Source organism: Coenobita brevimanus, chromosome 50 (genome assembly GCF_032717465.1).
Source record: "Coenobita brevimanus isolate Jiangsu-jjx chromosome 50, ASM3271746v2, whole genome shotgun sequence".
Lineage (NCBI taxonomy): Eukaryota > Metazoa > Arthropoda > Malacostraca > Decapoda > Coenobitidae > Coenobita > Coenobita brevimanus.
In genome coordinates this window covers 41,496,147-41,523,814 of record NC_137003.1, presented here as the reverse complement: position 1 = coordinate 41,523,814, position 27,668 = coordinate 41,496,147, and positions in this window count along the sequence as shown.

The following is a 27,668-nucleotide window of genomic DNA, read 5'->3' as shown; positions in this document are numbered from 1 at the left end:
CTTGGTGCCTCCAAACGATTTTTTTCAGCATGGGTAGCCCCGGAAGAGAAGGGGTGGGTGTGGACTGTAACTAACCCCTCTCGTTTGATATCCAACCCCTCCAGTTCGAAAACTCTCTCCTAAGCTGAATAAAATCGTCAGAAGAAAAAAAAATAAATAAATAAAAAGATAACAGAGGTCACTGCAGTGAAGGGGTTATGGAATGTACCGGTAGGGAAAGACAGAGATACGGTCTAATAGATTTTTTTTTTTTTTTGAGTTATTCGGGAAAACTCCAAAGATTTCTAGATGTACACTATATAAATGAACTAAACATATCCTTAGAAGAATGACCGGAAGATAAAAAAAGAAAAAAAAAGATGACTATGAGGGACAGAGCGATAAATAAAGTGACAAGGCTACGGATGTAACTCATACGAAGGCAGCGTTGAGGCAGCTTGGAAAGTCGTCACGCCTCTCTCAATTTTGTTTGCTCTCCACACCAACCCAACCACGCCAAATGTCTTGCTGGCTAATTTGCTGGAGGTCATTTTGTGAACCCTACCCACTGCCCAAAGAGTGAATAGGAAACAGGATATATTTACTCCATACACGACCATATAATCTGCACAAAACTAAAAAAAAACCTATGTGTGAAGGAAGAAACCAAGTATCGTCTGTGGAATCCATTTATACCGTACGCCAAAGCAATTTAATAATGCCATGGTTTAACCTTCACGAATTATTCTGGCATCTTCTGAATCATAGAGCAACTGTTTCATATGCAAGAGGCCTATTTGACATATATTCAACCATCCACAAAATTGTCAACACGAGAGCCAGTGAGGTGTAGTACGTAACAGTATGGTGAGTCAACAGAGCCACTAAAAAGGCAACCAACTCGCTCCTCTGAACTTCCACCCGACACCACCATCATCCTCGCCAGCGCCTGGGGATACGGCCGACTCCCACTTCATGTTCCTCAATCCCTCACGTCCCAAACTTTTCGTCCTCACTCGCACCTTCTCATATCCCACTTTCTACACTCACTTCTCGTCTCCCTCACCTACTTTCTCATCCCCCCTCACTGTCTCCCCAACCAGTGCCTCCCTCCCTCCCTCATTTTGCCATCTTCCCCACGTTTCTACCCGTTCCCTCTTATTACTCTCCATCCCCATCCCTTCTTCACTTCTCACCCTCACTTTCCACCAAACCCCGACAAGGTTCGTGCTGGGGGCTTCTAATGATGACCCCCCCCCCCACCCACACCCACACCCAGAGAGAGAGAGAGAGAGAGAGAGAGAGAGAGAGAGAGAGAATTTTTAAATTAAAATCTGCACTGCACTCAAACAAACCAAACACAACTAATGAAAGCTGTCTATCTGTCTATCTATCTATCTGCCTGTCTGTTAATCTTCCTACCTGCTGATCTGTCTATCTGCCTGCCTGTCTGTCTACCTAATCAATCTTTCATTCTATACCTATGTCTATCTGTTTATGTATGTCAGGGGTGGCCGCGACAAAAGAACCTACAAGTGATTTCTGTCCTTACTCAGCAACGACCCCTCATCCTACCAACAAACTTCCCTCATTAGACTACTCTCTCTCTCTCTCATAAAAGCTCCAGCAATTTTTCGTCATTTTGCAGCTTATTTCCCGTAGCTCAGTGGCAGAATAACACACTACTACGGTTCAACATCATTCTGTAGAACTTCTTCGTGACTAGCATCATATTCTACTGCGAATCTCACGTTACGGTTTCACATTCATGACAGAGGGTTGGCAATTTACGTCCAGTTAAAGTGAATAGTCAATTAAAACGCCAGGCAAAAACCCAGCCATAAAGTTCGTCTCACCTCACCTCACCTCACTTTACTTCACCACCTCACCTCACCTCACTTTACTTCACCTCCATCACTACCTCACCTCACCTCACCTCAATTCACCTCACTTCACCTCCCACCTCACCCCACCTCACCTCATCTCGCTTCACTTCACTTCACCTTTCCTCACTTCAACTCCTCATTTCACCTCACCTTCCTTTATCTCACCTCTCGTCACTTCACCTCACCTTCCTTTATCTCACCTCTCGTCACTTCACCTCAACTCACCTCACCTCACTTCATTAGCCCTTCCACTCCAGCCCCACACTTGAGTTTATCCTTACCGTCACCACACACCTATCTTCACCTCCTCATTGTAAAATGTGTAAATTAATGAAAAAAGAATAGAGAATGAATGAGGATTTTATATACCAGCATACATCAGTGAACAAACAGACAGACAGTGAAACAGATGGATAGATAGACAGAGATAAACATACTGATATACAGATAGATAAATATTTTCAGATACAGATAGCTAGACAAACTGAATGCCTGACAGACAGATAAAGACATATATCTACTGAATTTAATCACGTACAATAATGGGATAAAAAAAATAACAGTTACGAATAATGAGCTGACAAATAAAATATCAAATAACTGAATAACCAAACAAAAATTTAAACACGGTAAATAAAAATACATATACATAAAAAAGCATACAAACACATTACACGAAAAATAATCAGAAAAAGTAGGGGAACGCTAAGGAATAAACCAAAAATACAAATTCCCGGATAATTAAAATTCCTGCCCAGCGACCCTCCTCTCTCTCTCTCTCTCTCTCTCTCTCTCTCTCTCTCTCTCTCTCTCTTTAATGAGCTCTTACGCTAATGAAAAAATAAATCTAAATAAACATGAACCGACTTAAGACTAAATCATTCAGGGTCTCAGGCCATCATGAATAAATCACCTGCAGTCTTTTACCTGGCTAATTAATACGCTTCAGGACGAGGATGTCCTTTTTTGGAGTGGTTTATTCTTTCCTGCTACCAGGCGATTTTCTTGAGTCTTGGAGAGCCACCTGGGAGTTAGGGTGTTAATGAAGAATGTATGCAATTTACCCAAGATGAATAATATCGTCTGGAGGTAGTTGAAATAAAATAAATAAATGGATAAAGTCAAATAAAAGGAGTCATTGTATTGTAGGTACTCATGTTGACTGATTGTAGCCCTTTCACAACAAAGAGTCTTCTACATGTGCACACACACCCACCCACCCACACACACACACACACACACACACACACACAAACACACACTCTCTCTCTCTCTCTCTCTCTCTCTCTCTCTCTCTCTCCCTCTCTCTCTTTCTCAGCCCAAGATCACGAAACCACAAACCCCGACAATACTGCATGCGGATCAACAGCAAACACTTCCCAAACCCTTTCACTTTCTCGGCCAATTAGTTGATTTTTGACGCTGCGGAGAAAAGACGTCCCTGGTTTGGTTCGTAAAGGCCGCCGAATTGGGTTGTTAGGCGGAACAGTATAGCCTTGACTCTTAATTAGCTGGTGAGTAAGTGATGGATGTCAATAACGAGATGTAGTTGGCTGGGAAAAGTTGTTGGGGTGATGATGATGATGATGATGATGATGTTAAAGTCTGTAGTGTATGGTAGCCAGGCGGAACAGTCACTCCTAATTACCTGACAAATAAGAGCCAGACCTTGAGGATGAGGTGTATTTACTAAGCCAATAACATTTGAAATTGATATTATTTGATGACTGCTTGCCTGCTCATTTCTTTGGCAATTCTTTTAACCAGGTTATTCTCATTTTTTTTCCTTCTTTTTCTCTTGCCTTCTCTCATGTTTGCTTGCCTTTCTTCCTTCCTCCCTGCCTACCTGTTTTTATTTTGTGTTTATTTTTCTTCATTTCCTGCTTGCTTGCCTTCCTGACGGCCTCTAATCCTGGTCGTTATTCTACCTTCCTCCCAGACTTCATCCCTTTCTCTCTTGCCTTCCTGTCTTCCTTCCTTCCTACATGCCTGCCTGTCTGTCTGTCTGTCTTCCTGCCTGTGTCTGTCTTCCTTCCTTCCTTCCTTTCTTTCTTCCTGCCAGCCTCCTTTCCTGTCTATCTTCCTCCACTGCTTTTGCTCCTCTCTGTTTTTTGTTCTCCCTTCCATCCTGACTGCCAGTCCGGATTTCTCCTTCCCCACTTCCTTATATCTCCCTGTCAGTCTTCCTCGTTGCCTGCTTTCTTCCCTCCTTCCCTTTCCTCCTGCCAGTTAAGTTTCTCTGCTGTTCAAAGTCTGTTATTCACCGGACATTTTATGAGGAGGGGTAACACTGCCTGGAATCATCCCCACGAATTCCATTTTCAACTCTTCGCCAATCTTTTCGTCAGTCCGTCGCCAATCCCTCCTATGCAACAGAATATCGTACAAAAGTGGCAAGAATACAATTAATAATAAAAAAAGGGCTCCGGATTCAAAGGGTTAACCTCTTCACAACGAGATGCATTCCTCCTCATGCAAAAATCGTCTGGCGATTGCGAGAATCTACAAGGCGGGATACCGTACTGAAGGGGTAAAATTTTCGTCAATGCCACAGATTGCCTAATTCCTTTACCATCTTGCAGCCTCCTCTCCTCACATCCAATCAACACTCCATCAACCTCAAGCAAGAAAGCAGACGGTTCCCAATCACTAACCTCATTCCTTAACCACTCCCATCACATGACGTATTTGAGATTTCATCATTATTATTATTATTATTATTATTATTATTATTATTATTTTATTATTATTATTATTTTATTATTATTACTCCTACTACTACTAATATTTTATCTTCTGACGATTTGATTCATCTTGACAGTAGTTTTGAGCTGGAGGGCTTAGATAAAGTCTTCGTTAACTCTCTCACGATCGGAATAACTAACATTTTACTGCAACCGACGCTAGACGATTTTACTCACGTGAAGAAGAGTCGCACGAGTCTGAGAATATCAACACTACCCACCTCAACTCTCATGATGTGGAAAACTCTAGTAGTCTATTTATCTGTCGCTATGGTTATATTATCATCAAATGAGTGAATTATAAGAGCCTATGAGTGTTATTCCCTTCAATACCATGGCTTTCGTATGGTAAATAAAATTGACTGGTATAAAGAAAAATAAAACAAAATAACACTAGGTCCTCCAACTAAAATGCTTTGCCAATTACTTCCCTCGCATGCATTCTGTCTCTAACTTCTCCATCCAGACGCCCAGTGGAAGGCCAGGGCAACACGACAACCCTTTACGCCACCACTCAACGCAGCCCTCCATCCATCCCCACACCTGCTTTCTCGCTCCCTCGTACATAACCTGGATGGCCACAATTAATCTGCCTTCCGCACCATTTACTCCCACTACCCTCCACAATACCGTCCATCTTCTTTATCATACGCTTTCCACAGATCCGGGAATATTACACACACACACACACACACACACACACACACACACACACACACACACACACACACACACACACACACACACACACACACACACACACACACACACACACACACTTAAAACGTTTCGTAATATTTAATGAAAATTCACAAAACTTACCAGCCTGCTCACTATTAACCCATGAATTACGAGGGGTCTTTTCTCAGTGGGATAAAATCTGTGAGTGTTAGTATGACCTAAAAATACAACACACCACAGTACTGAAGGGAGTAACCAGCAGTTTTATCCCCATGTCTACCAGCAGTATATCCCAAATTGAATATATTTGTCTTGTAACAGGGAGAGAAAAAATGAAATGTATCTTGTTGACGTTACCTTAGGCTCATCTAAACGTGAACCCGGGACTGGAGACTGTGGCTGCCCTTCTCCAGCATTCTACTCTCCTCCTTTCGGCGGTTACGGAGGGAAGTGAGGGAAGTCAAGGGAGCTACTGGGTTATATGATTTCGGTGTGCCACAGAGACGTTCCTCTCCGGCAACAAAATACATCTTACTGTGTAGGTTCATTATACGTATACTTATTCCTGATTCACCGGCACTTCCTTTTATATACTCATTTTCGACGTTGCACAAAACGCTGACACACATCCCATTCAAATATAATTTTCCGTTCAAATCAACATGAAATGCCTAAAACATCTATCTAGTTAATTAAGATCACCTTCAACAAATCGTTATTCACACCTGACCATGCCTCCCGGCGACTGACACCTTGACTGCGATGATGTGTTTTTCCCATTACTCTTACCACATCCAGACGACTGTATTCACCTTAGGGAAGGAGATATTTTGTTGTGAAAGGGTTTACTGAAGCCTTTATCTAACCCCCTTCCAAAAAAAAAAAAAAAAAAAAAAAAATCCTAAACTGAATTTAATCGTTTGGTAACTGCAGAATCAAAAAGCAAAATACGTCATGGGATTGAAAAAAAAAATCCGTCAAACTGATACCCAATGGCTTATCTATTTGGCCTATAAGAATATTTTTGTCCTTCTGCGGCTCATTTTACATACCTCACGGGAAGAACAAGTCAGTGCTGTGACTCGACATCCTTTCCACAGCACTTCTTCGTGACTGGCATCAAAATCGTAATCTCTTGCTATATCTCACCATTTTTGAGTTGGGCAGACGGCAATTTTACGCCCAGTTAAAGTGAACAGAGTATTGCGGGAACGAACAACAATAACACAAGTCCAGGGAAGTGGCTTTACATCAAACACTCTGCCAACTTTGTCTTGCTCTAAGTTTTCCACCATCAAACAGCCTTGACTCATGTTTGGTTTGGCTTCTGAGAAAATTGAATATCAGTGTGAGGTGAAAGGCAGAGATGAAATTCGAAAACACTTGTCGTCAGTCACAGTATTTTAGGGTAAATGTAAATGAGGCAAAAATAATGAGGATGAAAATCTACTATACATTACATACATACATACACATTCAAGCATTATTCATTATATTCTTGCCATTTTCAGATGAGTTGACACTTTTTTTTTTTTTTGGACAGCACGAGTCTGGCTAATATTGCCTTTATTAACCCCTTCACTGAATGAGGTCTCCCCTAATTTGCATACACTCATCTGTTCAATTGCAAGACTAAAACTCAAAGACATTTATAGAACGCATATCTCCACCAGCACGAATAAAATTCAAGATTAACTGCTGTGATTCGTCTTTCCTACCAGACGAATACTTTTACGGTCTCACATAGTTAATTAATACGGTAATTCTATGGTGTTAGTCTGCCATTTTACAGAATCTGAGAGAGCGCATACCTGCGCCGACAACAGTGAAATTTATTATTTATTTCTGCATCCGGAATCAGATTCAGCTCAAAATTTAGTCGCGTCTTCCTTGACCCACTGCCATTTATCCACCAAACGTCAATGAAATCCGATAACTTTTTAATATATCTTCTACACAAATAGACAGACATGAATGAATACATAACCATCTCCATCTTCGTTGACGGAGGTAATACCGATAATAATAAAAAGTCCCTAGGTTCAAGAAGTTAAGAATATTCAAAAGGTTCCGACACGTAGACATGTTAATTCCAAAAAACACAATTTATATCAGTGCTATTTTAACTGCAACAATTGTGTGGCAGTGACGGCGACCAGTTATCAGTGCACCAATATAAAACGCCGACATAAAACACCCCGGCATTTGGAGCCAGCGAGTCCACGGGTTTGGGCCGGTTTTTTCCGATTCTGGACGGAGTTAATCTATAATTCCCTGGTTTCTGGGTTTTAGCTCCGACTCAGCTTCACAGAACTGAGGTAAATATTTAGATTAACTGACAGACTGACGGAGGAGATAAATATGTGGACAACAGATAAAAAGACACACAGACAGACAGACGGAGATAAATGGGTAAAGATATAGACAGAAACAGTAACAAATACGCAGACAGAGAGATAAATAAGAGATAATGAGAGATAAATGTGTACAGACAGATACAAACACAGGAAGATAAATACGTACACGGACAAAGCAAAATAAATGAGTTAGTGTGAAAGATGGATACAGACAAAGACAGATAAAGAGAGACGGAGATAAATACGTAGACAGCCAAAGCTAAATAAAAGAGATCATGAGACAGGGTATAGACAGAGACAGAGACAGACAGACGGGGATAAGTAAGTATACAAGCAAAGCTAAATAAATGAGACAGTGAGAGCTAAATAAAAGTGATAGTGAGAGAGATAAATGGGTACAGACGAGACAGATACTGGCAGACGGAGATAAATAAGCCCTATCTTCCTACTTTCCTCTCCGTCTGCTTTCCACCCTGCCTGCCTGCTTCCACCCTAACTTCCTGCCCGTCTTCCTTCACCAGTCTACAAGCCCTGATAAGCTATGCATAATGGGTGTACCGCCCAAACGTTATGACAATGCTTTAATTTTTTTCAGGTAATTAACATGGAATTCCCTGATGAAGGTGTCGGAATAAAAATAGGTATCGTTCTGTTTCCTCCCTTAATCTGAAGAAAGTGTTCCCGTTATGATTGAGGGAGTGCAGTACAGGAAAAAAATCTTAGATTAACACTTCAATCTAAGAAAAAAAGTCTTAAATCAACAGTTTAGTCTAAGAAAAAAAATTATAGATCAATACTTCAGTCCAAGAAAAAAAAAAGTCTTAGATCAACACTTCAGGCTCAGAATGAAAAAGTCTTAGATCAACACTTCAGTCTAAGATAAAAAGTCTTAGATCAACACTTCAGTCTAAGATCAAAAGTCTTAGATCAACACTTCAGTCTAAGATAAAAAGTCTTAGATCAACACTTCAGTCTAAGATCAAAAGTCTTAGTATCAACAATTGAGTCTAAGAAAGAAAAAGTCTTAGATCAACACTTCCGGTCTCAAGGTGTATTTTGTAATTCTTTCATGCTTCTTTCAGGCAGTATTTATTCAGTCAAGGAGATATACTGAAGCTGAAGTAGTTGCAGCTTTTATTTAACCCTTCAGTACAAAAAGCCTTTCCTAAGTTAAATAAAAAAAAATCATCTATAAGTAGTTAGAACAGATTACAAAAATAGACATAGAGTTTAACTGGAAATTGTCTGATGGATAAAAAAAAAAAAAAAAAAAAAAAAAAGCATCATTTAGGTAATCAAACATTTCCCCATTTTTTCCTGATAAGGCCTAATCTTCTCTGAAACATACCCACAACGATCGATGTTACGGCCAGGTCCACTGTACTGACGAGAGAGAGAGAGAGAGAGAGAGAGAAAATAGATGCAACAATTTGATCAGCCCAAGAATTAATCTCCGGCTCTCTCAGTTGTATGCTGAATATGCTAAACAATACACCACCGGGTACCGTAGTGTGTGTGTGTGTGTACGTGTGTGTGCAGAATGGGACAGGCTTTTATACTGCAAGGGACTGCAGTCTCCTCGAAGCTTAAACCTGTTCGCTGTGGTAAAACCTAGAACATAAACTGTATAAAACAAAGAATGGCTGAAAATAACAGTAAATTAGGAGCGGGTGCAGACGAAGTGTTGCAACTCCCAGCCTTCTGCAAGATTGCTTAGATTGCAACGAACATTTCTCCTGATACTACTACTTTTCCAACTTATTTCTGGCACGGAAGAACTTTACCGCCCATTTTGAAACTGAGTTAACTGTTTGGTACGTAGGCGAGGTAACCATCCACTCACTCCATGTACTGCAGTCTATTAATCTATCTTTAGCCAGACTATCTATTGTAGTTTGCTTACTATTCCACTATGTCTACTTCAACCTTACCTCAAAGTGAACGATCTTGAAACATTCTTGAAACATACCAAGCTTGGTATATTTGCCGGCAGAAGAAAATGGAAGCACAAGAGGAGAAAGGCTTGGAGAATTTTACTATCTGTAGTTCCACCAGAAAAAAAAAAAAAAATCCAGGAAGCAATTTACTGTGTTGGAGGGTAAACATACAATCAACAGATAGACGCCTGGTGGCCTAGTGGGTTACGGCGCCCCCCCAAAGAAACGGATGTGGCCTGTAAGTATTTACGTCTGAGGCATACTTGGGTTTACTTCTCACATCGCGCCACTCAGGTTCAGATGGGTTTACTTCTCACATCATGCAGCCTAGGTTCAGATGGGTTTACTTCTCACATCATGCAGCCTAGGTTCAGATGGGTTTACTTCTCACATCATGCAGCTTAGGTTCAGATGGGTTTACTTCTCAGATGCAGCTTTGGTTCGAATGGGTTTACTTCTCATCATGCCATTCAGGTTCAGATGGGTTTACTTCTCACATCATGCCATTCAGGTTCAGATGGGTTTACTTCTCACATCATGCCGCTTAGGTTCGATTGACAGTACGGTAACTCTCACGCCGTCAATGTCCGGACTGAGTAGCCTATTGCCAGGCGCTAACATATATACTCCTGATGAGGCAATTAAGGACTGGATGGATGGATGGAGTGGCGGATGGATGGAGTGGTGGAAGGATGGACTGATGGATGGTTGAACGATACGAGCAGACCGATGGATTGATGGAGTGATGGATGGTTAAACTAATGGATGGATGGCCGGACGGACGGACAAATGGATGGGCTGATGGATGGTTGGATACAAAGATAAAGCAATTTAGGCCCGGCCTGGACTCTCTTGTAGTATGAATAAGGAAACTAACTTTTTCCCCTTTCACTGTTTTTCGTTTTAATCACATAATTTTATTCATCTAGCGCAAGCAAGAAAAAAATATATATAAGTCACTTTCCCTCTAAACCAGGTAATTAGGTGAAGTCCTGCCTTTAACGGAATAAAATCGTGAGGCATTAACAGGAAAAGGACTGACACGAAACTACTCCTTCTCACTAAATATGTTTTTTTTTTTACCCAATAAATAATCAGTAACAAGAGTGAAATATTAAAAAAAAAGAAAATGCTCTGTTGAGGTTAATGGGCATTTGCTTCTACACTCTTCAATAGGACAGGTGAACTATTTAACTCGGTAAAATCATCTACCAGAGTCAGGTGAGGCAGGGAGAGGATGCAGGTGATGTAAGTAGAGATGAGGCAAGGAAAGATGAGGTGAAGAGGGGTAAGGCAGGGAGAGATGAGGCAGAGAGAAAGATGAGGCAGGGAGAGATGAGGCAGCAAGAAATTAGGCAGAGAGGAGACGAGGTAACAAGAGAGAAGACAAAGGGAGATAAGGCAAGATGAGGGAAATGAAAACAGTGAGGGTTAAAAATAGATGGGAGAAGAAGGAGGAGGAGAAAACAGGATTTGACATGGTAAGGCAGGGTGAGGCAGAAATAGCGTATGGTGGAAGAAACGGAGGTAGGCAGTGAGAGGCGAGAATAGACAAAGCAGACGAGAATAACTGACCTATAGGACATGGCTCTCTCTCTCTCTCTCTCTCTCTCTCTCTCTCTCTCCCCCCCCCTTGAATAAAGTATTATGGTGTCAGACGGGATAAAATGCTTGTTACATGCCCTCTAAAGGTTAAAATGAGAGAGAGAGAGAGAGAGAGAGAGAGAGTGGAAATAGACAGGGTAAGACAGGAACTGAGAGAGTAGGCTAAAACAGATGAATAGGCAGAGAAACAGATAAGAGAGAAAAAGAAATGGACAGGGACGGAAATGAACAGACACGAAGAGGGGCAAATAGATGGGGGAATGAAATAGATAAATAGGGAGAGAAACAGAAAGGGAGAGAAGTGGCGAGACAGGGAGAGAGAAGGTTACTTAGGGAGAGACCAGGCTATTGTTATTATTATTATTATTATTATTTTCCTTCTCCTCCTCTCCTCTTTCTTCTTCTACTACTTCTTCCTCTTTTCTTTTCTTTCTTCCTCTTCTTCTTCTCCTTTACTTTCCTTTTCCTCTTCCGCCTCTGCTTTCCTTCTTCCTCCCCCCTCCTTCCCATTTTTCACCCATTTCAATTAAAGCCACGCCATCCTGCCCTAAAACCCACGAGAAAACCATGAAAATCCCGCTGTGTTCTTTCCTTGTTTGTGGTGGCTGGTTTATGCATGAGGTGGAAATGCGCTTACGTGCAGATAAAATAGTATTCCCTTCATTCTACGTTTTCTTTGGCCCTGTGTTATTTTTTGTCCTTTCTCTCTCGGTTCCTTGGTTCCTCTCTCTCTCTCTCTCTCTCTCTCTCAAGGATGATCGCTTCTTCTTCACCGCTTCTTCCCTCTCTTTCTTATTTCCCTTGCCTCCTTCTCTCCTCCTTATTCTTCTTCCTTCTTTGGCTCCACGTTCTTCCTTCCTCTCCCCTCCCCCCTTCTTCTTCCCTTCCTCTCTCCCTGTTCTACAATGACTCTCCTATCTTTAATTTTCTTTCATCTCTTTTTCCTTCTCTCCTTTTCTCCTTTTCCTCATATAAGTTTGTCCCTCTTTACTTTCCTTCTCTCTTCCTTTTCAGTTTCCTCCTCTGCCTCCTCTTCCTTCCTCCTCTTCCTTTCTTACCTCCTCACTCCTTCCCTCTCTTCTTCTCTCACTCTCACTTTTCTTATTTCTTTTCCATTTTTTCTTCCTTCCTTCCTTCTTTCCCTCTCCGTCTCCTCCTCCTCCTTATCATCCTGATTTCCCTCCGTCTCCAGTTCCTTCCGCCGCTTATCTCCTCCCTTCCTTCCTTCCTTCCTTCCTCTTTCCCTTCCTACCCCTCCCTCCTCCTTCCCTCCTTCCACTCGTACCTTCCTTACCTTCCGTCCTTCTGATTTTCTCTGTCCTTATCCTCTTCTCTCCTACCCCAATTTTCCCCTTTTTACCTCCCTTCCTCTCTCTCCTCCATTCTCTACTCCCTCCTCTCTTACCGGCCTTCCCTTCTCTGTTCCCTTCTTCTCTCCGCGTCTTCTCCTCTCCCTCTACCTTCTTCTCTTCCCTCCACCTCCCTCCTTCCGTTCCCTCCTGCCTGATGGTCCTCTCGAGACTGTTCATTAAAGAGTAGAACAGAAGTGGAAATCATAGTTACAGTATTCTCTGATACAAGCCGCCTCGAGAGAACCATTTCCTCTGTTGCTGTCTGGTTTCCTCTCTCTCTCTCTCTCTCTCTCTCTCTCTCTCTCTCTCTCTCTCTCTCTCTCTCTCTCTCTCTCTCGTGCCTCCGTCCTTTTCGCCTTCTTTACCTCCTTCCCTCCCTCTCACCATCTTCTCTCATTTCTCTTCTTCCCTTACCCCTTTTCTTACCTTTCATCCATTTTCACCTCCCTTCTTCCCTCTCTATTTCGTCCACTTCCTCCTGCTTCCTGTTTTTCTTCCACCTTCCCTCACCTCCTTCTCTCACCTCCTCTCCTCTCTCCTTCCCTCTTTACCTCCTCCTCTCCCTCCTCCCTCTCCTTCCTACCGTCCTTCCTTCCCTACTCCATTAATTATACCTCCCATGACTAAAACGCTGACAGAAAACGGAAGGGAAAACGGAGGAGTGATGACGGGGGTGACTCAACCAGAACACCGAAAATATTAAACGAGTTGAATTGGCGAAAAGTTAAGTGTCGTGGAATGTAAAAGGAAAGAGATATGGCCCGTGGTGTGTGTGTGTGTGTGTGTGTGTGTGTGTGTGTGTGTGTGTGTGTGTGTGTGTGTGTGTGTGTGTGTGTGTGTGTGTGTGTGTGTGTGTGTGTGTGTGTGTGTGAGAGAGAGAGAGAGAGAGAGAGAGAGAGAGAGAGGAAAAACACATCTATGACTCACTCTTACTCTCAGCTGAATAAAATCGTCTGGTGCTTGCTGGGAGAGACTGCAAGAGTTGGAGGGACCATGAGGGGGTTAAAGGCTCCAGAATCAACACTCCTAGGCTCCCATACAAACCCTCAGCTGAATAAAATCGTCTGGAGGTGGCAACGGTGAAGGGTTAATAGATGTACTCGGCCTGAAGGGGTAACTCAGTCCAATGCCTTATAATTCTTCTCTCCCGTCTCTTCCTGTTCCTTTCTCATCTCCTTTTTCCTCTTTCTCATCTATATTCTTATGTTTCTCCTCTCCTTTCTCCTCCTCCTCCTCTCCTTTCTACTTCTCCTCCTCTCTTTTCTCCTCCTCTTCCTCTCCCTTCTCCTCTTCTTCCTCTTCTCCTTTCTCTTCATCTCTCCTTTCTCCCTTGTTCTCTCCTTTCTCTTCTTCCTTCCTCATCTTCGTTTTATTCCTCTCCCCTTTACTCCCCATCTTCTCCACCCCTTTCCTTCTCTCCTTTCCCCTCTTCTTCCTTTCCTTTCTCCTTTAACCATTCCCCTCTCTCTTCTTACTCTTCTCCTCTCCCTCTTCCTCCTCTTCTTACTCTTCTCCCTCTTCCTCCTCTTCTTATTCTTCTCCTCTCCCTCCTCTTCATACTCTTCTCCTTTCCCCTCTTCCTCCTCTCCTTGCTCTATTTTACTCCTCACCTCTCTCCCTCTTTCATTAGCTTATTCATTCACCGGTCTTTCTGTCTTGTTTTATTTATGTTTCTGCTTCCCTTCCCTTTCCCCTCTGTCCCTCTCTTCATTTATCAATTCTCACTCCTCTCTCTCTCTCTCTCTCTCTCTCTCTCTCTCTCTATCTATCTATCTATCTATCACCCATCTATCTATCTATCCATCTATCTATCCATCCATGAATGCCCTCTCCCTTCTCCCCATTCGTCTCTCTTCAGTTAACACTTCTCACTTCCATTCCCTCTCTCTCTCTCTCTCTCTCTCTCTCTCTCTCTCTCTCTCTCTCTCTTTCTCGACTTTCTGCTTTCCTATCCTTGTCTTTGACAGACCCAATGCTTAGGTCAGTTATAACCTATCCAGTAACATACAGCCTCGAAAGGACCAACAGGTCTGCTGCTGTTTGCTTTCCTTTGTACTCCTTTGTACTTTCTAGTTTGTTTCTCTCTCTCTCTCTCTCTCTCTCTCTCTCTCTCTCTCTCTCTCTCTCTCTCTCTCTCTCTCTCTCTTGTTTATCATTATTCTTCCTCCCCTTCTACCCTTCTCCTTCCTCCCCTCTTCCTCTTCACCTCTCGAACCTCATTTCACTAGTCTCTCCTCCCTCTTCCCTCCTCTGCTCTTCCTCTTTGTCTTCTCTCTCCCCATTAATCGCTTATATCCTTCCTTTCCTTCCATTTCTCCTCCTCTTAGCATTTTCGTTTTATATTTCCATCCACATTCATATCTCTCTCTCTCTCTCTCTCTCTCTCTCTCTCTCTCTCTCTCTCTCTCTCTCTCTGTCTCTCTCTCTCACTCTCTCTCTTTTCCAGTCCAAAATCTAATTCACTTCCTTTCTCCTCTCTTCTCCCCTCTCTTTCTCTTTATATTTCCTCTTATCTCTCGTCTTTCCTACCTCTTGTCTTTCCTTTCTTCCCTCCATTCCTCAGTTTTCTCTCAACCTCTCTCTTCTTTCTTCCTTTCGCCCTAACACAATATTCTCACTCTAATTCTCTCTCTCTCTCTCTCTCACCCTATTTTCCCTCATCTCTCCGTTCTTTCTTCCTTTCCCTCCACCCATCCATTCTCTCACCAACTCCACCTTCTGCCCCCGTTCAGCTCTCTCTCTCTCTCTCTCTCTCTCTCTCTCTCTCTCTCTCTCTCTCGCCTTTTTTTACCTTTGATCTCTTCTCCCACTTTTTTACCAACCTTCCCTCCGTCCCTCCATTCTCTTCCTCTTTCCTTCCTTCATCCCTCTCCCTTCCTCACGCACAACAAAATATCCTCCTCTTCTCTCATTAGCTCCCTCTCACCATTTTAACATCCAATCTCTCTTCTCTCCCTCTTTCTCTTCTTTGTTTCCTTTCATCCCTTCCTCTCTCCAATCCCTCCCTCTTTCCATTCACTCAGCTTTCTCCCTCTCTCTCCTTTCATCCCTCCCAACATTCTCAAACCCGGGGGGATCTCTCTCCCCCCCCTCTCTCTCTCTCTCTCTCTCTCTCTCTCTCTCTCTCTCCCTCACACACACACACAAACACATACACAGCTTCTCTCCCCTCTCTCCATCCCTCCCAGCATTCTCAAGCTCTCTCTCCTCCCTTCCTCCCTCTCACCAACCTCAAACCCCAGGGGGATCTCTTCAAATCCCGGGTAGCGAACGGTCACCCATCCAATCACTAACCAGACCCTTTGGTGCTTAACCCGGATCATCTCTTGGGGAACTCTGAAGAAGGGAGCCAGGAGGGAAGAGGGTGAGGAGAGGCAGGGATGGAAGTGGGATAAGTGAGGAGATAAGGGGTGGAAACAGGGAGGGAGGGAGGGGGACGGAGAGGGAGCGCAATAGGGGAATATGCCGGGAGAGAGAGAGAGAGAGAGAGAGAGAGAGAGAGAGAGAGAGAGAACGAATGAATGAATGAATGAAATAAAGGAAGGTGGGGAAAGAAAAGATGGCTGGGAGGAAACGAACTAATGAATGAAAGAATGAACGAATCAAGAAAGGAAGGAAGGAAGGAAGAATGAAAGAAGAAAGGAAGGGAGGAAGGACAGAAAGAAGGAAAGAAACAAGGTAGGAAAGAATGAAGGAAGATGAGAAAGATGTGAAGAGATGATGAAAGAAGGGTAGAGAGGAATGAAGGAAGGAGGGAGCCAAGGTGTACGATAAATGGAGGAATGGAGGAAGGGGAACAAACTGTTAGAGGTGCAAACAAGCAAGGTGATAGTTACACACACACACACACACACACACACACACACACACACACACGCACACACACCTTATCTAGCCGCTCCGGGTCTAACCTCTGCAAAACACCGCGACGCTTTTCTTACTGAATTCTTGCCGTTACCAGACGATTTTACTCAGCCTGGAGGAAAGAAACTGTAGTTGCAAGGATTATCAATTTTTTCGCGACGGGATGAACGCCTTCACGCGTTGGCAGCGACATAACGATAAAACCGTCCCTCATTTCCTTCCCTATCCCCAGAAAGGAGGATGGTTGACTGCAGGAGAGGGGTAACTTTAGCCTTTAGTCCACTGGGTTCACACTTAACTGACCAGAGAGCCAACCACAATGAAGACTCTCCCCCACCCTCCAGGCCCTCCGGCATTCAGCCACAGGGTTCACAGGAAAACAGGGAGAAGTAACACCCTTTAGGACTGAGAAAACTGCAGGCAATTTTATAGGAAAGGCAGAATGTAGTACTAACCTGAAACTACCAATCATTCGATAATAAATTTTACCATCGATCAGCTTTCTTTTCTAATTTGGCTAAACCATATTTTGCTATTATTAAATCTTCTAAATACCGGTAAATTACATTGCTTGGGGGTGCGAATGGGTGGGAGTTTCTGAGCTGCGCCGGGAAACTAACGAAGAAAGTCTATCAGTATTACACTATGGCATAATTAAACAAGTATTCCACATGACTAGACTGTGGCCTGTACTATAAGGAGGCTCCCTAGCACCTTCTCCTTGTCGATTTACTTTTGAATATGACTCGTTTAATATCCTTTTGTACGGTTTTATGAAGAGTATGGCGGTGTTAGAGGGATTTATGCAACACAGAACAGGAGAGCTAACAATAAACCAAATAAATCGCTTAAGGAAAAGGTGCTAGGGAGTTTCCTTAACCGACTACGGGTTTGTGCGTCCTATATACACACTCAACGCCAAGGAGTAAGGGCCAAAAGCGCTGACACCAAACATGCTCAGCTATTTCGTTCATGACTTCCTTTACAATTCCATAACTTTCTTACCACTTAGAGAGAGAGAGAGAGAGAGAGAGAGAGAGAGAGAGAGAGAGGGGCAGAGAAGAAGGGAGAAATAGGGAATAGGAGGTTGGGAGGGTATGTGGGCGAGAGGGTTACGCTATATTGTGTGTGTGTGTGCGAGAGAGATGGAGGTGATAGCACAGTGTGAGGGAGAGCCAGTGTTTCCGGCAAAGGAGGGAGAGGGCAAGAGACGAGAAGGAACAGCGGAGGAAGAAAGGGAAAAGAGGTGAGGAGAAGACAAAGATGGGGGGAAGAAAGGAGAGAGAGAGGAAGGAGGGAAACGGGCAAGGAGGCGGGGAGGAAGGGAGGGGAAGGGAAGGAACGGGGAAGCGAGGAAGGGAAGAAAAAAGAGCAAGGAAGTGAAATGGAAGGGAAGGGCATTGAGGTGAGAAGGAGGGGAAGGGGATGAAAGGTTAAGGTGCGGAAAGGAAGAAGAAAGGTCAAGGAAATGAGGAGGAAGGGAAGATAGGGATAAGAGACGGATGTGAGGAAGAGAAGAGAGAGACGAGAGAAGGAGGAGAGGGAAAGGAGGGGAAGAAGGGGCAAGGAGATGAGGAAGGGAGGGGAAGAAATGGCATGGATGCAAGGAAGAAGTGATGGTATGGGGAGGAGGGGAAGGTAAGAAAGAAGGAAAGGGGGGGAAAAAGGGAGGTGAAGAGGGAAGTTGAGGGGAAAGAGCAAGCACGGCATTGAGGAGGAAAACAAGATGAAGCAGGAAGAGGAGGTGAAGGGAAGCGAGGAAGGAAAGACAAAAGCGAGGTACTGTATAGGAAAGAAGGGCAGGCGAGCAGAAGGGAACTGTGTGAGAAAGGGCAAGGAGGTAAAGAGGAAAGGAAGGTAAGGGGAAGAATGGGATGTGAGGGGGAAAAGGCGAAGATGGATGTGAGGAAGCAAGCAAGCAGAGGGGAAAAAGGTACGCGTGAAGGAGGGAAAGAGGAGAAGAACAGAATCAGGAAGACGAGAAAGAGAAGAGGGGAACATGAACGAGGGAGCGAAAGAGGGGATAAGAGAAACTGAAAGATGGAAGTGAATGTGCAATGAAAGGCATGGATGGAAAGAAAGAAGCGGGAAAGAGGAGGTATATAGAGAGGGAGGACTATAAGAACGAGAGAAAGGTTGAGAGAAAGACAACACGGGGAGGGGGGAGAAATAAAATGTGAGACATGGAGGAGAAGAAGTGAAAAGAAAGACCAGACTGAAAAAGATGAGGATGAAGAAGAGCGAGGGCAAGACAGAAAATGAGCAGGAAGATTAACAGAGAGAAGAGCAAGAAAGGATGAGAAAGGAAGAGAGAAAGAAGAAGGACTGGATAGACGAGATGAGCGAAACAGGGAGAGATGAGGGAGAAGAATGACAGTACAGAAGAGACAAGAAACTCTGAAAATAGGATGAATACAACTGTGAAAAATTTGACGAACGAGCAGAAGATACAGACAGAAAAATAATACAGGTAGATAGATAGACAGATAGATAGATAGACGGACAGACAGATAGATAGATAAAGAGATACAGACACACGGACAGACAGATAGATTGATAGATTGAAGGGAGGACAAAGAGGAGCAGGAGGACGGAGTCCGTAGGTAAGTGAAAGGAAGAAATAGATGAAGAAAGAAAGAGGAAGGGGAAGATGCAAAGGAAGGAAATGAGAGTAATGGGAAGTGATAGAGGAACAGAAGAAGGAAAGGGAAGGGAGAGAGAGAGAGAGAGAGAGAGAGAGAGAGAGAGAGAGAGAGTGTGTGTGTGTGTGTGTGTGTGTGTGTGTGTGTGTGTGTGTGTGTGTGTGTGTGTGTGTGTGTGTAATTCACCAGGTCGGTCAGGATCACTTGATGGTCGTGATCGTCAGCTTTTACCCTCCCGGAAGGGAGCTGAGAACTAATATAATCCGACCTAAGGGCAAGGCTGTCACCTTCACACATGCAAACACCCGTCCCCCTGCTCAAGGGGGACAGTAACCACCCACTTCGTCTGTGAAACATTTCGCAACCTGAGCGAGGGGAGAACTCCCGTCTACCAGATGGCAAGCGAAAACGCTACCACTGAGCCAGAGAGCGGTGTGTGTGTGTGTGTGTGTGTGTGTGTGTGTGTGTGTGTGTGTGTGTGTGTGTGTGTGTGTGTGTGTGTGTGTGTGTGTGTGTGTGTGTGTGTGTGTGTGTGTGTGTGTGTGTGTGTGTGTGTGTGTGTGTGTGTGTGTGTGTGTGTGTGTGTGTGTGTGTGTGTGTTTACGTCCATTCAGTACACAGTTATTTAATTTTACAAAACAGACTTACTCCCCCCCCCCCTAAAGAAAAATGTCTACGCCCCTCACTCCACCTGACTCGGGCGTCCCCGCCAAACGCAAGAGAGGAAGGTGCAATTTATGGACTATCCTAAATATAATAATAGTAGACAGGTTGGGAAGGAAAAATAATGCAAATTTAATAATGGATGGAGGAGGAAGGGCGCCAGAGGAGAGAGAGAGAGAGAGAGAGAGAGAGAGAGAGAGAGAGAGAGAATGTAATTATGAAAACAGAAGGAATGCAGGAGGGAGAGAGATTAACAGAAAGAAAAATCTGAAGAACTAGATTAACTGGAGGAGGAGGAGGAGGAGGAGGAGGAGGAATATAGAGACAAAAAAGGATAGGGCAATTATGGAAGCAACGATCCATGTTATCAAGCCAATGGGAAGGTAAAGGACGGGAGACGAGAAAAGTACGGTTATTTAACACTCTCAGCCACCTATGACTCACTCAGCTAAAAAAAAAAAAAAAAAAAAAGAACCTAAGCCAGACAGATGCGGGACCATATGGGACTTCGCTTTGATGTAGCACCTTGCGTATAAAAATCCTTGGCGTGACAGACTAACCGGGCCGCTCGTATAGATGCTCGCGTAAGAAAAATCGTCTGGGGTTATTCAGAACAAAGTACCAGAAGACAAGACCATCAGACAGCTGAATAAAGAAAAAAGTAAAAGTCATTTCGGTACCGTGCGCTTAATGAAAGGAAATGACATTACGGGAAGACAGATTACGAGAGGGAAGAGTAAGAAAGACACAGGAACGGAGAGGGTAATTATGGAGGTAACGATCTATGTTATCAGGCCAATGAGAAGGAAAGGGACGGGCAACAGGGAAGGTGCATTTACCTCCGCCGACAGAGTTGGAGGAAGTTATGTATTCACCTGTGTCAGTCTGTCAGTCTGTCTGGCTGTTGTCACTGGCGTAGTTACCCCAGTAGCGAATGGGTGAAATAGAAATAGGATGGTAATGAAAGGAGAGAGAAGCGAGCCTCAAAAACGGTAAACCTTTTTACTTATCAGTTTTGCTGCCTGTAAGGATAAACCCATGAGGTCACTTTTGCCTTCTCACCTGATAAGACACCACCTGTTTCTCTCACAAATTACGCAGAAAGTTCCTCTTGTCCTTGAACTGTGGGTGTGACATAATGTGGGAGGAGCAAAGTAGGGATGTTTGCCAATTAGAGGCCTAAATGTCGCTTTCGTCACGTTCTTGATGGCACGCAATTGGTTCTGTCAGAAGTGTATAAGGCCCTCATTGGTAGCAGGTGGCTCTATTGTTTCTGTATGGACAGAGATTATTTTTAAGACAGCCTAGTGCTTAATTAGCTGAGAAAGGCTGAGTATGTAACCTTTATAAGCTCCAGGAAGGTGTGAAGAGACAGATTTTTATCTCATTTTATACACACACCCCTGTACACATTTTGTCATTTGTACACATTTACTGTCACGTTACACTTTTGTCACATTGTGCTGCACTTTTCCCCAACACTACTCAATACGTGACTTTGATTACAAAACACACTGGTACAATTTCCCATTTTTGGTTCACTCCTCCATTTACACTAGTGTGTGATTTATATCTGGATTTAACCTTCGAAGTCTCCACGTTTCCTCGAGCTTTGTGAGTACTTAGCTTCCACTGAGTGTATTCTGATTGGGTAAGAAATAACTTGTTTTATTTTTGTATACTGAGGCCTATATGAATCCTCCCTTTTGCAAAACGAACCCTGGTTTCTTCTTTGGTTGTGTATGTTATAGTGTACAGTAAAGTTAGTTTTCTTAAACTTTATCTTATCCCTTTTGGTGCTTAATTAAAGGTTCAGAGTACACCGTAATATACACCCCATAACAATTTGGCGACCTCCTGGCCAGAATAGCTCTGTGACATAATACTGGCAACCTTGGCCATATACACAGTGCTTACTCTTACCTACTTAACTGCAATCAATAATCATGGCCCTAATGAGTGATAGTGATGTGAAAGCATTTTTAGATTCTAAGCCTTCCCCAACCAGAGTGAAAACACTCGCAAAACACGAGCTCATATTGCTTGCCCAGGCCTTACAGTTGAGATTTCCTGCCTCAGTCACTAAGGCTAAGTTACTTGATTTAACATTGGACACCATGTTTGAGCAAAGTGAGTCTTCTGTAGCTAGTTCTGAGCCATTTGATACTGCACAAGGTGTTGACCCTGAGCCTTTGGCATCGGAGATACCTGGCCCTAGTGATTTTTCTGCTCATGATACTGGTGACAAAGTGCAACTTGAGTTAGCCAGAATTAAGCTGAGGGAACTAGAAGTGCAAGCAAAAATGAGAGAACATGAAGTGCAAGCAAAAATGAGGGAACAAGAATGGAATGCCAAAATGAGGGAAATAGAATTACAGGCTCAAATGTGACAAAAGGAAATGGATCACGAATTCAGACTGAAGCACCCTGATAGTTTACCTAGAGCTGGTGGTTCATCTGCCAAGGAATCTTTTGATGTTGCTAGGAACATTAAGCTAGTACTTCCCTTTAATGAGCAAGATGTCACCAAGTATTTCCATATGTTTGAAAAGGTGGCAGGTCGTCTCTCGTGGCCAAAAGACTCTTGGACAGTACTGGTGCAGAGTGTTTTGAAAGGAAAGGCTCAAGAGGCTTATATTTCTTTATCTGTTGATCAAAGTGCCAACTATGATTGTTTAAAAGATGCCATTCTCAAAGCATATGAACTCGTGCCAGAGGTATATAGGCTTAAATTTAGATCCACCTTTAAACAGAGAGATCAGACTCATATGGAATATGCTAGAGTACTCACAGACTTATTTGATCAATGGTTGCATTCTAAGAAAGTTGATGATTTCTGTAAACTTAAAGAATTAATGACCTTGGAGAACTTCACTGGTAAGATAGATAGGGATGTGGCTAAATACCTAGTGGAAAAAGATTTAGATACCCTAGCTGAGGCTGCTGTTGTAGCAGATAACTATAGTATAACTCATAAGCATGAACGTAAGCCTCAGTTATCTGTTATGGGTAGGAGAGTGAACCAACCAGTTTTTGTGAACCCTTCTTCTGGTAAAGGCAAATTAATGTCAAGTGACACTAGTGGGAACACTGCAGCCCCAGAGCATGTTAGTTCTACGAAAGTAAGTGAGGACAGTGTTGCCAGAGGGTCAAGAAAAAGTGTCAGGTTTTGCCAGTATTGCCAGAAAACGGGGCATTTGGAGGATTGGTGTTGGAAAAAACGAGGGAAAAGTTCTAATGTAAAACCAATTACTCTGATAAACTCTTGGGGATCTTTTGACACCAACAGAGAGCAGCCACCCACAGATATTGTTAGCGGTAGTCAGACACAACCCCAGCAGGTGCATATTGTTGATAAGGCCAGAGTGGAGTCGTCAGTGGTGGACAGACAGACTCCTGTAGAGCCATTGTTAGACACAAGTAAGACTGTGGCAGTGCAGCCGTCAGGTTCAGGTGAGAGTGGTAATAAGACTCCATCACAGTGTCCTCCCCAAGCAGTACTCAAAGTGACTCCTTCCCAGGTCATTTATTTGCTAACTTTATTTCTAAGGGGTTAGTTTCAGTTGATGGAAAAGGTGGTAAGGAAGTCACTATACTTAGAGACACAGGAGCTTCACAGTCACTAATGTTGAAGGGGATTGTTGATGTAGCTGACCCTAATGAATGTGTCTTGCTACAGGGTATAGCTGAATTTGTATCTGTTCCCCTAGTTGAGGTGAAGCTTCAATCAGAGTTAGTTACTGGTTCAGTGAGTGTGGGTGTTGTTGACCAGGTTCCTGTACAAGGGGTCATTTTCCTTTTGGGCAATGACCTGGCGGGAGGACAGGTGAGTGCTGTTCCCTGCGTGTCAAAAACTCCCCTGAGTGAGGATAGGACTAATGAGTTGGAAGATATATGTCCTAAATTGTTTCCCACATGTGCTGTAACTAGAGCTATGACGGCAAAAGCCAACCATGAGAATGTTGACAGTAATGGCACTGGCAATGCCAATGATGATATTGAGCTTGGTGATACCTTTTTTGCCCAGTTAAATGATTCAGAGGTTGATGATTCTCCCCAAACTGACGCAAGTGGAAAGTTAGCTGATATGCAAAGACCTGATCCAGAGATTGCCACTTTAATTGACTCAGCAGTTAGGGAAAATGAATGTGAGTCTGAACTTTTTTTTTTTTTTATGTGACCGACTCTGCGCATAGGCTTCACAGCCTGATTTGAAGGCCCAGTAGTCCTCCTACGTACCGCACACCTCTACATGTCACCACTTCGGCGTTAACACCCATCGTCCATACTGAATACATGCTAGGGCTGTATCATATAGGACTGATGTATTGGTATTAGCAGGGGTATTTTTACGACATGTCGGCGGGTCTTCTGGTAGATCAGTAAAGTCTGATTTTATGAAATTCAAATCCTTAAACTGTTCCCTGCCTCAGCGGGATTTGAACCCGGGTCCGTCAGGACTGCAGGCCAACTCTACCGACTGAACCAACACAGTGTTATTATTTAAGGCCAAATAACATATTAATGAGAAGATGGAGACCTCCTAGTGTTGCTCATGATAACGAGTGGGAGACTGTACATCAGATGGTGGTTCCAAGACCCTATAGGCAAAAAATTATGTCCATTGCTCATGACTCTTCTTTAGCAGGTCACTTAGGGGTGAGGAAGACTCTCTCCTGCATCTGGCAGCATTTTTACTGGCCTGGAATCCGTCGAGATGTCTCCCGGTTCTGTAGGTCATGTCACACCTGTCAGCTAGTCGGTAAGAGCAATAAGCCCATCCCTGCGGCTCCTCTGATTCTTCTACCTGTGTTTGAGGCCCCATTCGCTAGAGTCCTTGTGGACATTGTTGGCCCTTTGCCTAAGACCTCTTCAGGCCACCAGTACATCCTCACAATGTTAGACACGGCCACTAGATATCCTGAAGCCATTCCCTTGAGAAATATTTCAGCTAAATTGGTTGTAAAGGAGATGCTAACATTCTTTACCCGTTTTGGTCTCCCTAAGGAGGTGCAGTCGGACCAAGGCAGTAATTTTAATTCCAAACTGTTCAGACAAACCCTTAAGGAGTCAGGAATCTCACAGATCACTTCCTCAGCATATCATCCTCAGAGTCAAGGTGCATTAGAAAGGTATCACCAAACTTTGAAGAGTATGCTCAGATAACTATGTGTTGATGAAAAGGAATGGGACAAGTGTTTGCCTTTCCTACTTTTTGCAACCAGAAAGGCACCGAGTGAGTCCTTGGGCTACTCCCCATTTCAGTTAATCTTTGGCCATGAAGTAAGAGGTCCTCTTAAACTCCTTAAAGAACAATGGGTCAAGGATGATGACCAAATTAACTTGCTAGACTATGTGTCAAAATTTAAAGAAAGACTGGCCTATAGTATGGAAGTAGCCAGGGCACACTTGGAGTCCCCTCAGGAGAAGATGAAGAGGTGGTATGACCACTCTAAGAAAGTTAGGCACAGAGTGTTTCACCCAGGCGATCAAGTTCTTGTCTTGCTTCCCATTCACGGTCAGCCTCTGCATGCAAGTTTTGTGGGCCCTTATCTAGTGGAAAAGAGGGTAGGCGAAGTAAATTATGTCATTTTAACCCCAGACCGGAGGAAGGAACGAAGATTGTGCCATATAAATATGTTGAAGGAGTACCACAGGCGAGACGTGGACCCCCCTGGTGCTGCATGCGTGGTGTCGGCAGTCGAGTTTGCGGACCCCCCTAGTGCCGCATAAGTGGAGTCGGCTGTCGAGTTGGTGGAGGACGAGGGCTGCCCTTTGACTTTGGACCAGATGACCAGTTGGAGAGAAAACCAGGAAGCTTGGAGTACACTGACTGATAAACTCTCCCACTTGACTGCAGAGTGGTGTGCTGAGCTTGTTGCCCTTCTCAGGAAGTTCCCTGATGTCTTCCGGGACACCCCAGGACGGAAGGAAGTGGCACAGCACGATGTGGACGTTGGAGATGCCAGCCCTGTAAAGCAGTCCCCCTACCGGGCTAGTCCTCAGATGCAGACCATCATTCGAGAGGAGCTGAACTACATGTTGCAGCAGGGGTTAATCGAGTCCTGTCAAAGTGAGTGGTGCTCCCCAGTCATAGTGGTTCCAAAACCTGATGGGTCAGATGATGAAGTGTACGGTACACTGATCACCATCCTCTGAAATTTCTGTTCCGATTTAAGGACAAAAATCTTAGATTGACCAGCTGGGCCCTATTTTTGCAATCATACTCCCTTGATGTAAGACATGTAAAAGGTGTTAGTAATGTTTTAGCAGATTACCTGTCCAGAACTCGATTGTACAGTATCCAGAAATTTCCCCTCAGGAAATTTCTTCTCTTAGGAAGAGAGGTGTCACTGGCGTGGTTACCCCAGTAGCGAATGGGTGAAATAGAAATAGGATGGTAATGAAAGGAGAGAGAAGCGAGCCTCAAAAACGGTAAACCTTTTTACTTATCAGTTTTGCTGCCTGTAAGGATAAACCCATGAGGTCACTTTTGCCTTCTCACCTGATAAGACACCACCTGTTTCTCTCACAAATTACGCAGAAAGTTCCTCTTGTCCTTGAACTGTGGGTGTGACATAATGTGGGAGGAGCAAAGTAGGGATGTTTGCCAATTAGAGGCCTAAATGTCGCTTTCGTCACGTTCTTGATGGCACGCAATTGGTTCTGTCAGAAGTGTATAAGGCCCTCATTGGTAGCAGGTGGCTCTATTGTTTCTGTATGGACAGAGATTATTTTTAAGACAGCCTAGTGCTTAATTAGCTGAGAAAGGCTTGAGTATGTAACCTTTATAAGCTCCAGGAAGGTGTGAAGAGACAGATTTTTATCTCATTTTGTACACACACCCCTGTACACATTTTGTCATTTGTACACATTTACTGTCACGTTACACTTTTGTCACATTGTGCTGCACTTTTCCCCAACACTACTCAATACGTGACTTTGATTACAAAACACACTGGTACAATTTCCCATTTTTGGTTCACTCCTCCATTTACACTAGTGTGTGATTTATATCTGGATTTAACCTTCGAAGTCTCCACGTTTCCTCGAGCTTTGTGAGTACTTAGCTTCCACTGAGTGTATTCTGATTGGGTAAGAAATAACTTGTTTTATTTTTGTATCCTGAGGCCTATATGAATCCTCCCTTTTGTAAAACGAACCCTGGTTTCTTCTTTGGTTGTGTATGTTATAGTGTACAGTAAAGTTAGTTTTCTTAAACTTTATCTTATCCCTTTTGGTGCTTAATTAAAGGTTCAGAGTACACCGTAATATACAACCCATAACACTGTTGTGGACAATATATCTCAAAAAGTTATCACATTTCGATGAAATCTACTAGACAGGTGTGCACTGTGTCAAAAGAAACGTTTCGATTTTGAGGTGGAGTCTGATCCGGAGGCAAGAATAAATAATAAACTTTATTCGCGTCGACGGAGGTATGCCCTCTCTGATACTGTGCAACGAGGGCAGACTCAAACAATTACCACTCTGAACGAAGTTGGGAAGGGGTTGGTTGATGAATCATAAATTATACTGGCGTTGGCGGAAGCGTGTGTTCTGTGAGTGCTTTCTAGTTCCATATTTGTTTGCTGAAATGGTGCTCTGTTCTCTCTCCTATTTTTTAGCCTATATCTGTCTATCTATCTATACCTACCTATCGCCAGACACCTACAATACCACACCACATCCAGAGTGGCCGTAACAAAACACCTACACGCTCCTCCATTACCACACACCACACCCACATGCTACTCCTTGCCGCCTTCTTCCATTACCCTTACACCTCTTCTTTGTAAGTTTATTTATTTACACAGTTTTACGCCTACACGAATACCATAGCCGTAACTGACGCTTTATACTTTTTAACTGGTCACTCCTAAGACGTATTTTTGTATTATTCTGTTACCGCCAAACGATTTTATTCACCTGCAGAACGACATCTTGTACTGAGGAGT